This window comes from Malaclemys terrapin, chromosome 20, assembly GCF_027887155.1.
Source record: "Malaclemys terrapin pileata isolate rMalTer1 chromosome 20, rMalTer1.hap1, whole genome shotgun sequence".
In the NCBI taxonomy this organism is placed as follows: Eukaryota; Metazoa; Chordata; order Testudines; family Emydidae; genus Malaclemys; species Malaclemys terrapin.
In genome coordinates this window covers 19,219,638-19,232,592 of record NC_071524.1, presented here as the reverse complement: position 1 = coordinate 19,232,592, position 12,955 = coordinate 19,219,638, and the positions used below count along the sequence as shown (strand labels likewise).

Below are 12,955 nucleotides of genomic sequence, written 5' to 3'. Positions count from 1 at the left end.
TTGAATATTTTCCTTGTGCACATTTAACAGATACAAACTATTCCAAGTCCACCCACTGGGAGGGAATACATGAAAGTTTTTTTAGTAATTTTCTGTATCATAAAATGTGCTAATAACATAATGAAAACTACAGTGTAAAAAATGAACAGACCTGTAAGCGTAGAGAATTAATTGTAAGACAGAATATCAAAATCTAATTACTTGCTGGCAAACAGCATAGGTGCACTGTTGTAGATGGAGTCATACGACCTTAAAATGCAAATTAACACAAAAAAAAAAAAGTAACTCTGAGGGGAATTTTCATCCTGGGTGCAGTGATTTTTTTTAAACAAGTACTGTGTGTTTCTGTTGCTGCATAGATCAAATTTTCCTTCGCAGATTTGCTTTCTTGCTTTAATTCTAACAGCATGCAGGTTGTTCTGTTTTACTGTTGAGCACATCCTCAACGAAGCTATACAGGAGGCAGCTTGCTTACACATCTTAAAATAGTGGGTAGCTCAAATGAGTTTTGATAGGGAGCTTTTAGCTGTAATTCTAACTTATTTGGGTGATTAAATATAGTAATCTGCATAGAGCTAGTAGCCTTTAACAAGACACAAATGACACCCACACCCATAAGAAGAAAAAGAAGAGAAAAAAACCAGTCAGCTCTTACTTTAAATTGACCTTCAAGTTGACTGTTAAACTTGTTCCAGTCTCTGCTTCTTTTCAGGACTCCAATGCTCTTTCATTAGTGGTTCATTTGAGTATGGAGTCCTTGAAGTAATGCATTCTCCATTCAGATTCACAATGCAGCACCACGCAGGCCCTGAGGTGGCCATCCATCCTGAAATTAAGAGGCAACATTCTCTTCTAGAATTGCACTTTATCAGAATCATTAGGGGTGACAGAAGATAGCGGCAGAGGCAGCAGCAACACAGAGTGAACACAGGCACATTAAAGCAAGATAAAAAGGGTAACCAATCTCAACATAATCTGTACAGAGAGAAGCCAAAATGCTCTCCTCCAACATGACCCGTTTTTCTCTCTCGCTCGCTCTCTCTTTTTTTAACCACACACACAAACAGGAGTTTCAGCTGGAGATAAAATGGCAATAGTAGGGAATGGCAAAAAAAAAAAAAAAAAAAAAAAATCCCAAACCAACAAACTGCTTTATTAAACCAAACAAGAGGATTCTATAAGCGCAGAATTAGCTCAAGTAAAAGAAAATATTAAAATGAATCTGCACCCCCCCCATGCCCATAAATTGGCTCTAAGTGCTGGAGCACTAACAAATGTCATTTATTAGCAGGTATATTATCTATTTTTAAAATAATTATTACTTCTATTTTAAAAAGAACATTTATCTAATTCAGCTCAATTTGAGGAGGACTATGAGGCATATTTTTAATATATGCAACACTTGGGCATTTCACCTAAGAATCTTGCCTGTTAAGCAGCACAGCAGAATTTAAATCTCTTATTATCAGGGATTCACCATCCTACAATCCCTTCAGGTATATGGCAATAGCAGAACATTTTATGGTTAGAGATACTGACCCAGAGATGCCTTAGATACCCCAGAGCCCAGGAACACACAATAAATAGGAAATTGATCACAAATATTTTTAGGTTAATTCTAGAGGGTCAGAAGTGATTAAACTATACTATAGATTTCTGCAAAGTCTTTTTTTGAGTGCATAGTTCTACACAGGAACCCCTGCAAACAGAATTTGTGTGAAAGTGGTGTTCTCGTCCATCCTCCCTGTGGAAGAAAAAAGCCCGGGTAGAGACTGTCGAATCGTGGAAGTCAATGGTGGTGTCGGAGAGAAGGCTTTGGATTCTTTGACCATGGGATAGGCAGAGACAGACTCCACTTAACAAAGAGAGGGAAGAGCATCTTTGCAAGTAGGCTGGCTAACCTAATGAGCAGGGCTTTAAACTAGGTTCACTGGGGGAAGGAGATCAAAGCCCTGAGGTAAGTGGGATGCCAGGAGGAAGCACAAGCAGGAGAGCGCAAGAGGGGAGGACTCCTGTCTCATACTGAGAAAGCGGGATGATCAACCAGTTATCTTACGTGCCTATACACAGCAAGAAGCCTGGGAAACAAGCAGGGAGAACTGGAAGTCCTGGCACAGTCAAGGAATTAGGATGTGATTGGAATAACAGAGACCTAGTGGGATAAATCACATACTGGAGTACTGTCATGGATGGGTATAAACTGTTCAGGAAGGACAGACAGGACAGAAAAGGTGGGGGCGTTGCATTGTATGTAAGAGAGCAGTATGAGTGCTCAGAGCTCCAGTATGAAACTGCAGAAAAACCTGAGTGTCTTTGGATTAAGTTTAGAAGTGGGAGCAACAAAGGTGATGTCGTGGTGGGAGTCTGCTATAGACCATCAGACCAGGGGGATGAGGTGGACAAGGCTTTCTTCCGGAAACTAACAGAAGTTACTAGATCACAGGCCCTGGTTCTCATGGGGGACTTCAATCACCCTGATATCTGCTGGAAGAGCAATACAGCAGTGCACAGACAATCCAGGAAGTTTTGGGAAAGTGTAGGGGACAATTTCCTGGTGCAAATGCTGGAGGAACCAACTAGGGGCAGAGCTCTTCTTAACCTGCTGCTCACAAACAGGGAAGAATTTAGTAGGGGAAGCAAAAGTGGATGGGAACCTGGGAGGCAGTAACCACGAGATGGTAGAGTTCAGGATCCTGACACAAGGAAGAAAGGAGAGCAGCAAAATACAGACCCTGGACTTCAGAAAAGCAGACTTTGACTCCCTCGGGGAACTGATGGGCAGGATCCCCTGGGAGAATAACATGAGGGGGAAAGGAGGCCAGGAGAGCTGGCTGTATTTTAAAGAATCCTGATTGAGGTTGCAGGAAGAAACCATCCCGATGTGTAGGAAGAATAGTAAATATGGCTGGCAACCAGCTTGGCTTAACTGTGATCATGGTGATCGGGGGAGGTCCCGGATGACTGAAAAAAGGCTAATGTAGTGCCCATCTTTAAAAAAGGGAAGAAGGAGCATCTGGGGAACTACAGGCCAGTCAGCCTCACCTCAGTCCTTGGAAAAATCATGGAGCAGGTCCTCAAGGAATCAATTATGAAGCACTTAGAGGAGAGGAAAGTGATCAGGAAGAGTCAGCATGGATTCACCAAGAGCAAGTCATGCCTGACTAACCTAATTGCCTTCTATGAGGAGATAACTGGCTCTGTGGATGTGTTATTCCTTGACTTTACAAAGCTTTTGATACGGTCTCCCACAGTATTCTTGCCGGCAAGTTGAAGTATGGGCTGGATGAATGAACTATAAGGTGGATAGAAAGCTGGCTAGATCGTCGGGCTCAACGCGTTGTGATCAATGGCTCCATGTCTAGTTGTCAGCCGGTATCAAGCGTAGTGCCCCAAAGGTCGGTCCTGGGGCTGGTTTTGTACAGTATCTTCACTAATGATCTGGAGGATGGCATTGACTGCACTCTCAGCAAGTTTGCAGATGACACTAAACTGGGAGGAGTGGTAGATATGCTGTCGGGTAGGGATAGGATACAGAGGGACCTAGACAAATTAGAGGATTGGGCCAAAAGAAATCTGATGAGGTTCAACAAGGACAAGTTCAGAGTCCTGCACTTAAGACGGAAGAATCCCATGCACTGCTACAGACTAGGGACCGAGTGGCTAAGCAGCAGTTCTGCAGAAAAGGACCTAGGGGTTACAGTGGACGAGAAGCTGGATATGAGTCAACAGTGTGCCCTTGTTGCCAAGAAGGCTAATGGCATTTTGGGCTGTATAAGTAGGGACATTGCTAGCAGATCAAGGGACACGATCATTCCCCTCTATTCGACATTGGTGAGGCCTCATCTGGAGTACTGTGTTCAGTTTTGGGCCCCACACTACAAGAAGGATGTGGAAAAATTGGAAGGAGTCCAGCGGAGGGCAACAAAAATTATTCGGGGGCTGGAGCATGTGACTTATGAGGAGAGGCTGAGGAACTGGGATTGTTTAGTCTGCAGAAGAGACAAATGAGGGGGGATTTGATAGCTGCTTTCAACTACCTGAAAGGGGGTTCCAAAGAGGATAGATCTAGACTCTTCTCAATGGTACCACATAATAGAACAAGGAGTAATGGTCTCAAGTTGCAGTGGGGGAGGTTTAGGTTGGATATTAGGAAAAACTTTTTCACTAGGAGGGTGGTGAAGCACTGGAATGGGTTACCTAGGGAGATGGTGGAATCTCCTTTTGAATATCAGGCTTGACAAAGTCCTGTCTGGGATGATTTAGTTGGGGATTGGTCCTGCTTTCAGCAGGGGGCTGGACTAGATGACCTCCTGAGGTCCCTTCCAACCCTGATATTCTATGAATTACTTGATTTAGCCACTCCATGGGCAAATGCAAATGCAAACATCCCCCAGACTCTCCTTAAAACATCTGGCTTATAAACTGGTTTGATCTGAACCTGTGATCTAGACATAAAAGTACCACCTTCTACTACCAATCTTTTGAGCAACCCTGTCACCCAATTCACATTCCTGAATGCTTTGGTAAGTGTTTTTTGTATATGGCAGCAATTTTTGAAAAAGGGATGAAATGTCCCACTAAAGCCCCCCCTTTTTTGAGAGAGAAGGGGTGCACCTAGTTCTTGCTTGGAGTGTGAGGACATAACCACAGAGCCGTACCTTCAGAAGCAACTAGAGAACTCCCTGATATGTAGGTTTGGTACCTCCAACTCTTCCTCTTTCAGGTGCACTCTCCCAACCCCAACCCCCAGGCCCATGAGCCCTTCTCACAGGAACCTCAGTCCTCGAGGAAGCCCACACTACTGTCCCCTCACAGGAACCCCACCTTCCCCCATCCTGGTCTCCGCTCGCAAGCCTCAGGTCTGTCTGTCCTTCCCAGCACCACATGACCTATGTACTGCTGGCTGAGCAGCTTACAGTTGCTCGTTTCAATATGGCAGGTTTCTTTTTCCAAGGAGGGGGGAAAAAACCCCAAAACCAGCACACTACAACCATCAGCCCAGCCAGCCAGTCAAAAAACCAGCAAGCCCAATTAAAAACCCTACTGACCAAGAAGTCTCTCTTTATTAATCTCCCTCAGCAACACACCCTGGTCCGCTCTAATAATTTTGGAGGACAAGGAATTTGATAACTAACTACTCCACATGGCCCGCTGCACAGGGGTGAATTTCACTCTTTTCCAGTATCTCGAGTGGGAGGTCAGTGTCAGTATTAAGGGACCAGGGCCGGGGGACCAGAATTGCAACAGGAAGCGCTCCCACGGGGCAGGCGACCAAGATCTGCGCCGAGAGGACAACTGGCAGGAGGGTGAACGGTGCTGGTAGAAGGAAGACCGGCGCCTCCCCCAAGGAGATCCCCATTGAGATGGCAGGAACCATAATCGCGGTGCCAGTAACCGAGCACGAGCCCCAGAGGATCTGTGCCGAGATGCTGGAGGCCCGCGTCACGGAGATGGAGAGCGTTGCCTTGTTTGCTCCACTACCCCGAGGGGTCTTAGCAGCAGGCTTGCCCTCATAGGGAGCCTTTGCTGTGTGCTGGCAGTGCGAGCGGAGGCCTCTGCTCTCTCAGCGCTGGGGAGCTTGGGAAAGCATTGATGAAGTCAGGAGTTTGGGTCCCCTACCACTCCCAGGAGTTGGTGGTGGATCCTTTAAGGGGCTAAAGGCCCTGACTGGGGAAGACACATTCACATGGCTCCGGAGTGGCTGGGCAGCCTGAACCAGGTCCTTTGCCCAATGCCCCATGGCCTTTCTTGTCTAGGGCCGGGGAACCGTGCTTCCTTGCTTTCTTTCTGGGCACCAGCGACGGGGAGTGGTGTTGGGTTGAGCCCCGTGCCGAAGGTGCGCTGTGCACCGTGGCCGAGATACTAGGTGAGTCTTGGTGGGACAGCTCAGAAGCCAGACAAAGGGCAGCCTCCATGAGGAGATCCCGCAAATGAATATCCCGATCTTTCTGAGTCCTGAGTCGAAAATTTTTACAAATACAACACTTGTCCTTCACATGCGATTCCCGCAAGCACTTGAGCAGCTGCTGTGCGGTTTACTTACAGGCATAGGCCTGTTCCAGTCCACACAGGGCTTTAAACCCCAGGGCATGCCCCACCTGGGACGAAGTCTCCGCTGGGACTCTAACTTCTAACTCCACTTAACTACTCAACACTAACTAACTATTTACAAGGCCCTAAGGCTCAAAGTCAGAAGAGAAACTGCTAGCCCTTGCTATGCAAGGAAAGGTGCTCTGACTAATCACCTCAAGCAGTAAGAAGGAACTGAGAGGGCATAGGGCTGGCTCGCCTTATATACCAATGCATGAGCATGGCACTCAAGGGGGCGCCACAGCTGGCCCTACAGATACTGCTAAGGCAAATATCACCGATGACTGCACACTTGGGCACACGCACACCTAGAATGGAACTGACATGAGCAAGCACTCGAAGAAGAAACCTTAATATATTTAAAATGAAAAGGTCTTCACAAGTTTTGAAAAAATTAAGGCTTAAATATCACTGGGCAGTTCAATTGATTTGTGTCCATTTTGTAATTGGAAAACTCTCCGTGTTCTAGTTCCACACAGCTGGCATTTTGATTTGCAAGTGAATCCTGGTCTTCTAGTTATACAATACTGAGTATGTGAATTGAGAAATAGGAATTCTTACTCTCCAATCCTCTCTAACGGAGCTGAAAATTCCATGATTTTTAAGTGAGCATTTTTCATGAAAGAAGTATCTCCTGGGAAGCTTTAGATTTCCACTTTCAACCAAATTGTAGGGCAAAGCCCACAATAAGAGACGAAAAAAGCCAGCATACCTTATTTCTAACAAAATGGAATATGTGAAAGACGTGCATTATTCAATATCAGCCAGTATCAACCAGACTATCGTATGGTTTTCAATGGGACTGCTTCTCAGATACTATAAGTGTTCACTGGAGAAATCAGTTGTCGGGTCTAGCTAAGGTCAATTGTTAATTTCTAAAATACAGTTTGTCCAAAATGAACCAGGCGAACAGAAAAAATGTTGAATTGACACCAGTCTATCACATCTTTAAATCTGTTCTCATGTATTCTTGAATTTCATTGCTGTTCCTATGTTAAGTATACTGAACCTACTAAACAAGAAGTACCAGTTAGTATGTTGTATTAATGCAAAATTCAAATTATCATTATTGTCCCATTATACTGTGCAGCCCTTTATTTCAAGGGCCTTAGCTGGAGGCCAATTAAAGGAATACAAAAATTCTAACAAGGCATACCTTTCAGCCAATGATCATACAATATTAAATGTATATAATGTAACTTACGCCCTGATCCTGCAAGCTGTTCCATAAGGGCAGACCCTGTACCCACAGAAATGAAAGATAGTCTTGTGATTAAGACACTGGCCTGGGACTCAAGGGATCTGAATTCAGTATGTGGCTCTGCTACAGTCTTCCCATTTGACCTTGGACAAGTTGTCTGATCTCTCTGGACCACCCATGCATCTGACGAAGTGGGCATTCACCCACGAAAGCTTATGTTCCAATACATCTGTTAGTCTGTAAGGTGCCACAGGACTCTTTGTCGCTCTGTACCACAGTTCTCCATCTGTCAAGGGGGGCTAACAATAGGAACTTTCTCACAGCCTGTGTCTCTCTTATATATTTAGACTAAGTTCTTCAGAAAAGGGATTGTCTCTTACTGTGCAGGTGTATGTTGTCTCGCACAATGGAGCCCACAATCTTGGCTGGAAGCCTCTAGGCACTATATAATGCAAATAATAAATAATAATGTGCTCTTGTGTGCTGGGACAATGTCTTTTGATATGTTTGTACAACATCTAGCCCTCTGGGGCCTTTAGGTGCTGTTGTAACACAACTAATAAGGTAGCACAGTACAGTGGTAGTTCTTGGAGAAATAGGGCAGCAATAATTAATAAGTGTTTAATGCACTAGTAAATCTTGTTTCTGATTTGTTATTGAGGCACATGGTGACGAGTGCAGTGTAGGAACCTGAACAGAATCTAGGGATCACTCTTGCCTCTCTCACATCCTGTTTTTGAGGGGAGGTATATAGGAATGTCTCACCTAACATATTTAAAAGTGATAAATTGGGAAATTACTAATTGGATCAATAATCTGATGGCTATTCCTGGCTCTTCTTCCAGATCAGAATGTTCTCAAGTGTGATTTTAAAGCATAAACTACCTGTTGCAGGTTCACCTTGCCAGTGGCAAACAAAGCTGTTTACCATATTAGGCCATGTCTACACTAGCGAGCTTACAGAGGCAGAGCTGTACCAATGCAGCAGCACCGCTGTAAGATCACGCATGTAGCCGCTCTATGCCGACAGGAGAGAGCTTGCCCATTGACATAATAAAACTACCTCAACAAGTGGTGGTAGCTAGGTTGACATAGCGCTGTGAACATTACCACTTATGTCACTCAGAGTTGTGCTTTTTCATAAATTTTGCCGATATAAGTGGTAGTGTAGACATGGGCTTAGAGCAGTGTTTCTCAACCCGCGGCCCAATCAGCACAGAGCTGCAGCCCATGAGACATCCTGAGGGCCATAGAGGTAGCATTGGATGCGGCCCACATAACACATTGTGCGCCACACATGCAGCCCACAATGGTAAATAGGTTGAGAAATATGCCTTGATATATGCATCCGAAGAAGTGGGCTGTAGTCCACGAAAGCTTATGCTCTAATAAATTTGTTAGTCTCTAAGGTGCCACAAGTACTCCTGTTCTTCTTCTTACTGCCTTAGAGTAACACAGTGAGAGATTCAGCTTTATTTACTGACCCTGTAAGTTGTTTTGCTGCTGCCTCTCCTCGCTTCACATATAACTCTGATAATTTAGTATGTAAAATAAGTGATTTTGTTAGTTTTATTCCACCTGAGAAATAGATTATGCTCCAGGGGAAAACAGATGTGCCAGAACCAATAAGAAAAGCTCAGATACTCTACCATTACAGACGGGGGAAAAAAAGAAGAAAAAATATCTTTGTTCTCTGGTTATTGATGTACAAACAGCTTACAATCTATAAAACGAGCAATCTGAAGGTACTGAAGGAGGGCTGTGTAGCCAAAAGCTATACAAGACTCTTATAATCCAATCTTCCCAAATTGAATTCCTTGTAGTCTATGCATTAGAATGTGGAAGAACTTTGTTGGAATCATATTTAATACATCAATGATGTCTCTCTATTGCTCCTAGCAGCGGTTGGGAAAACATCCTAAGAATCTTCTTGCTTCTGTGGGCTTCTTGCTTCTATAAGAAAGAGAGGATGAGGGTGGATACACTCCCTCTGTCCTCCTAGTGCTTTGATACTGAGACAGCATAATCCACTCCCTTTGCTAGTGCTTCAAAAGGGACATCAGAAACAAATTAAACAAGTCTAGAGATGGCTGACAAACAAAACATCAATGGTAAGGCTACACTAATAGTCACACCATTACTAGGAACTGGAGCTAGAGAACAGGTGGATTTCCTCAGTGCAGAGAAGGAAAGAAAGATATACATGGCAGAGATATATAAGTTAATCAACATGAAGAAGAAAGTATATTGGGCACTTTTGTTCACCTCTCTCATTTTGCAAGAACATGAAAAGGAAAGGCAAAATATTTAACACTGATAAAAGGAAATAAGTTTTATTACTCAAAGAATAATTTACCTGTGGCATTGAGTGCCACAAGGTATCTTTGTGGCCAAGAGCTTAGAAAGATTCAAGAAAAGGAATGGATATTTATCTGAATAAGAATATACACAGTTACATTAGAATGATAGGTTTCAGGGTAGCAGCCATGTTAGTCTGTATCCTCAAAAAGAACAGGAGTACTTGTGGCACCTTAGAGACTAACAAATTTATTAGAGCATAAACTTTCGTGGGCTAAAACCCACGAAAGCTTATGCTCTAATAAATTTGTTAGTCTCTAAGGTGCCACAAGTACTCCTGTTTTATTAGAATGATAAATAACATAAGCCCTCCTCTTTCAGGGCATAAACCAACCACTAACCCACAAGGATTAGAAAGAAACTTCTTCCATAGGAAGTTTATTCCATTACTGTCCACTGCAGGAATTCTAGCAATTTCCTCTGAAGCACTGAATAGGTTACAGGCCAGACGTGGTATGGCAATTATTGGGGTACTCATAGTTCATATTACACAAAACATCTCCATGAAAAACACCACAATGTCTTTTTGATTTTATGGAGACTGAACTGTTGAATAATTCAAGTAATTGAGTATGGCGTAGCACCTTAAACAATTGCTAACAAACGCCTAATTAAATGGACAACTTAATCCATTTTAAAAGACTAAATGAGCATTTTGGGTGTATGCAAATGTTTGAATTTTCCTTTAACAATTAGCCCTTAAACTTGAAAAGGGCCTCATGTTATGTCCTGGGAGTGGTTCCAGCCCTCCAAGCAAGGTGACAGGGTGTGCAATTATTTCTTGCACTGTTGTTTAGGTGTTATGAATTTGAGCAGAGCCATGGGATGGAAAGTAGCACTGAGTGGTTCCAAATGTTGTAACTGTAATTAGAGCAATAAAAACTCATCAGTCAGGCATTAGTGTTAGCTAATTGAAAGCACTGGGCAGTTAAACATCCTGAAGCAATGCCAACAAGGGCAATTATCACGTGTTGCATGCATCTGAGAAACTTCTATTGAACTGCTAGTCAGTGCCTCAAATGTACATCAGGTGAGAGCATCTGTCATGCTTTTATCAAAGGGCTGGTACCTGCTCAGGGCAGTGATTGGATTAGATCACAGTAGCTGCAGACATTCTGGAGTGACAGAGTCAGAATGATGGATGGTCAGAACAGTCACAGGAAGGTCTGAATACAGTGAACTTATAAAGGGATTTAGCTTCTTCAAATGATTATGGGCCACATCAATCACTACTTGAGAATTACCCATACAGAGGTCAGGTAACTCCTTCAGGTGCCCAAGCATACTTCCCTAGTTCTTTCTATGCAGTGGGAGCTTCCCAAATTGGCAGAAACACATGGAAGAAGAAATATATGGATAGTAAACTGTCCACCAGTCGTACCAAGCCACAGACACCTCACCCAATTTAACCTGCCACCCGAAGAGTCTTTCCTTTAGGTGATGATTATCAGCAGCAAAGAGGCAGCACTTCTAGAAAAAGTGATAAGTGAATAATAGAAATAGAGATAGTCAAGCAGCAATATCGGTTTTCTTCCCAAAAGGGGCACCGTCTCATGGATGAGGGCATGAAGGTACCTTCTAGGTCACAGGTGGGCAAATTACGGCCCGCAGGACTGTCCTGCCTGGCCCTTGAGCTCCCGGCACGGGAAGCTAGCCAGCCTCCGGCCCCTCCCCTGCAGCCTCAGCTTGCCATGGCCCCAGCGCTCTGGGCGGCGGGGCTGTGAGCTCCTACTGGGTAACGCGGAGGCATGGCTGGCTCTGGCTGGGCGGCGTGGCTGCCAGACATGCTGCTCTGAGCAGCATAAGGGGGCGAAGACCGGGGGGGGCAAGGTTGGATAAGGGGCAGGGGGCGGTTGGATGGGGAGGAGGTTCAGGGGGAGGTCAGGGAATGGTGTGGGAGGGTGGATGGGCGTGGGAGTTCCGGGGGGCAGGAAGTGGGAGGGGACTGATAGGGGGCAGGGGCTAGGCTGTTTGGGGTGGCACAGGCTTCCCTACATGGCTGTCCATACAGTTTTGGAACCCCGATGTGGCCCTCAGGCCAAAAAGTTTGCCCACCCCTGTTCTAGGTCATCATCTTCACACAGAAAAGAATGCACACTAAATTGGTACAGATCTTCCCATGCCATGTTTTAATATCTAAAAATAATACACTGCTAACTCGATATAACATGAATTCGGATATAATGCAGTAAAGCAGTGCTCCGGGGGGGCGGGGCTGCGCACTACAATGGATCAAAGCAAGTTCAGTATAACATGGTTTCACCTATAACGCAGTAAGATTTTTTGGCTCCCGAGGACAGCGTTATAGCGAGGTAGAGGTGTATCTCTTTAAGTAATTCTAAGACATAACCAAGAAGTGTTAGCCAGTTTAAATGTAGTTTAATGGGCTTACTCAGCACAAAGTTTCTGCTCGGATACTGGATACAGGTTTGTAGAATTATCTTAGCTCTGAGCAGAAGGCTGTCTTGGTTAGGGTTATGGTTGATAGACTCATAATAGGCATGGCATCAAAACAACATCTTCCACACGAGTCCCGGATGACTTCTTAGTCCTCCTAACTCTCCCTAGTGCAGGGAATGATATTTTATAGGAAATTTTCTTCCTGCAAACCTTTCTGGAGCTCGCACTTTAAAATTTGGCAGAACCAAGTAGCTGTAGCCCTAACAGAGCCATTTTGCAACTGGCAGCTATTTGCTGAATCATCCACACCCCAGGCCCCAGTTTGTAAGTTCCCATTATGTTTTCTCTTTTTCATTACTGAAGGTATGGCACATTTTCACAGTAAGGATGACTTAAATCAGGGTTTCCACCATCTATCTACAATGCTTCATTTGAGAGGTGAGGTATTATTTAATAAAACAAGTGGGTATAAATTTGTTGCTTCATTAAAGAGTTTTGTCCATCTCCATCCAGTTGATATTTATTTTACAAAATAAATGCATGTTTATATACAAAGTATCTGGAGGGTTTGGGGATTTTATTGGTAATATGCAGCTTTTGCAAAGTGTTGTCTATCTGGAGGAACCTACCTTCACTGTATTTCTGTGCAAAGACTGAAAAAAACCTCATCTACTCTGTTGGAATCTGAGATCACTTTCTGGTAATGAACCACTGGAAAGATTTCCCCCTCCCCCCAAGAGTGTGTGAAAACGATCACTCTAAACCAGATACGTGCAAATTTCCTGGGTAGACAGAGACCCATTTTCCAAAGTACCTCAATTACTCAAGGTTCAGCAGTTCAGTACATCTCCAGCTCTTTAGGTGACAATGACTGATAATGGAGGGAGACACAGGTGGCTTTAGGAA

At 44.1% G+C, this 12,955-nt stretch overlaps 1 protein-coding gene across 5 annotated transcripts in view; it reads right to left on the bottom strand.

Annotated features, from left to right (window-relative positions):
• The window catches only part of LOC128826611 (leucine-rich repeat and fibronectin type III domain-containing protein 1-like protein), a 232,637-nt gene that overhangs the window by 127,181 nt on the left and 92,501 nt on the right, over positions 1-12,955 (bottom strand). For 4 of the 5 annotated variants that reach the window (XM_054009978.1, XM_054009975.1, XM_054009976.1 and 1 more), the window contains one exon: positions 656-826. The exons of the other annotated variant lie outside the window; for it this stretch is intronic. The gene's annotated coding sequence lies outside the window, so the exon portion shown is untranslated. The remainder of the gene's footprint in view (positions 1-655; positions 827-12,955) is intronic. 5 annotated transcript variants of the gene reach the window in all.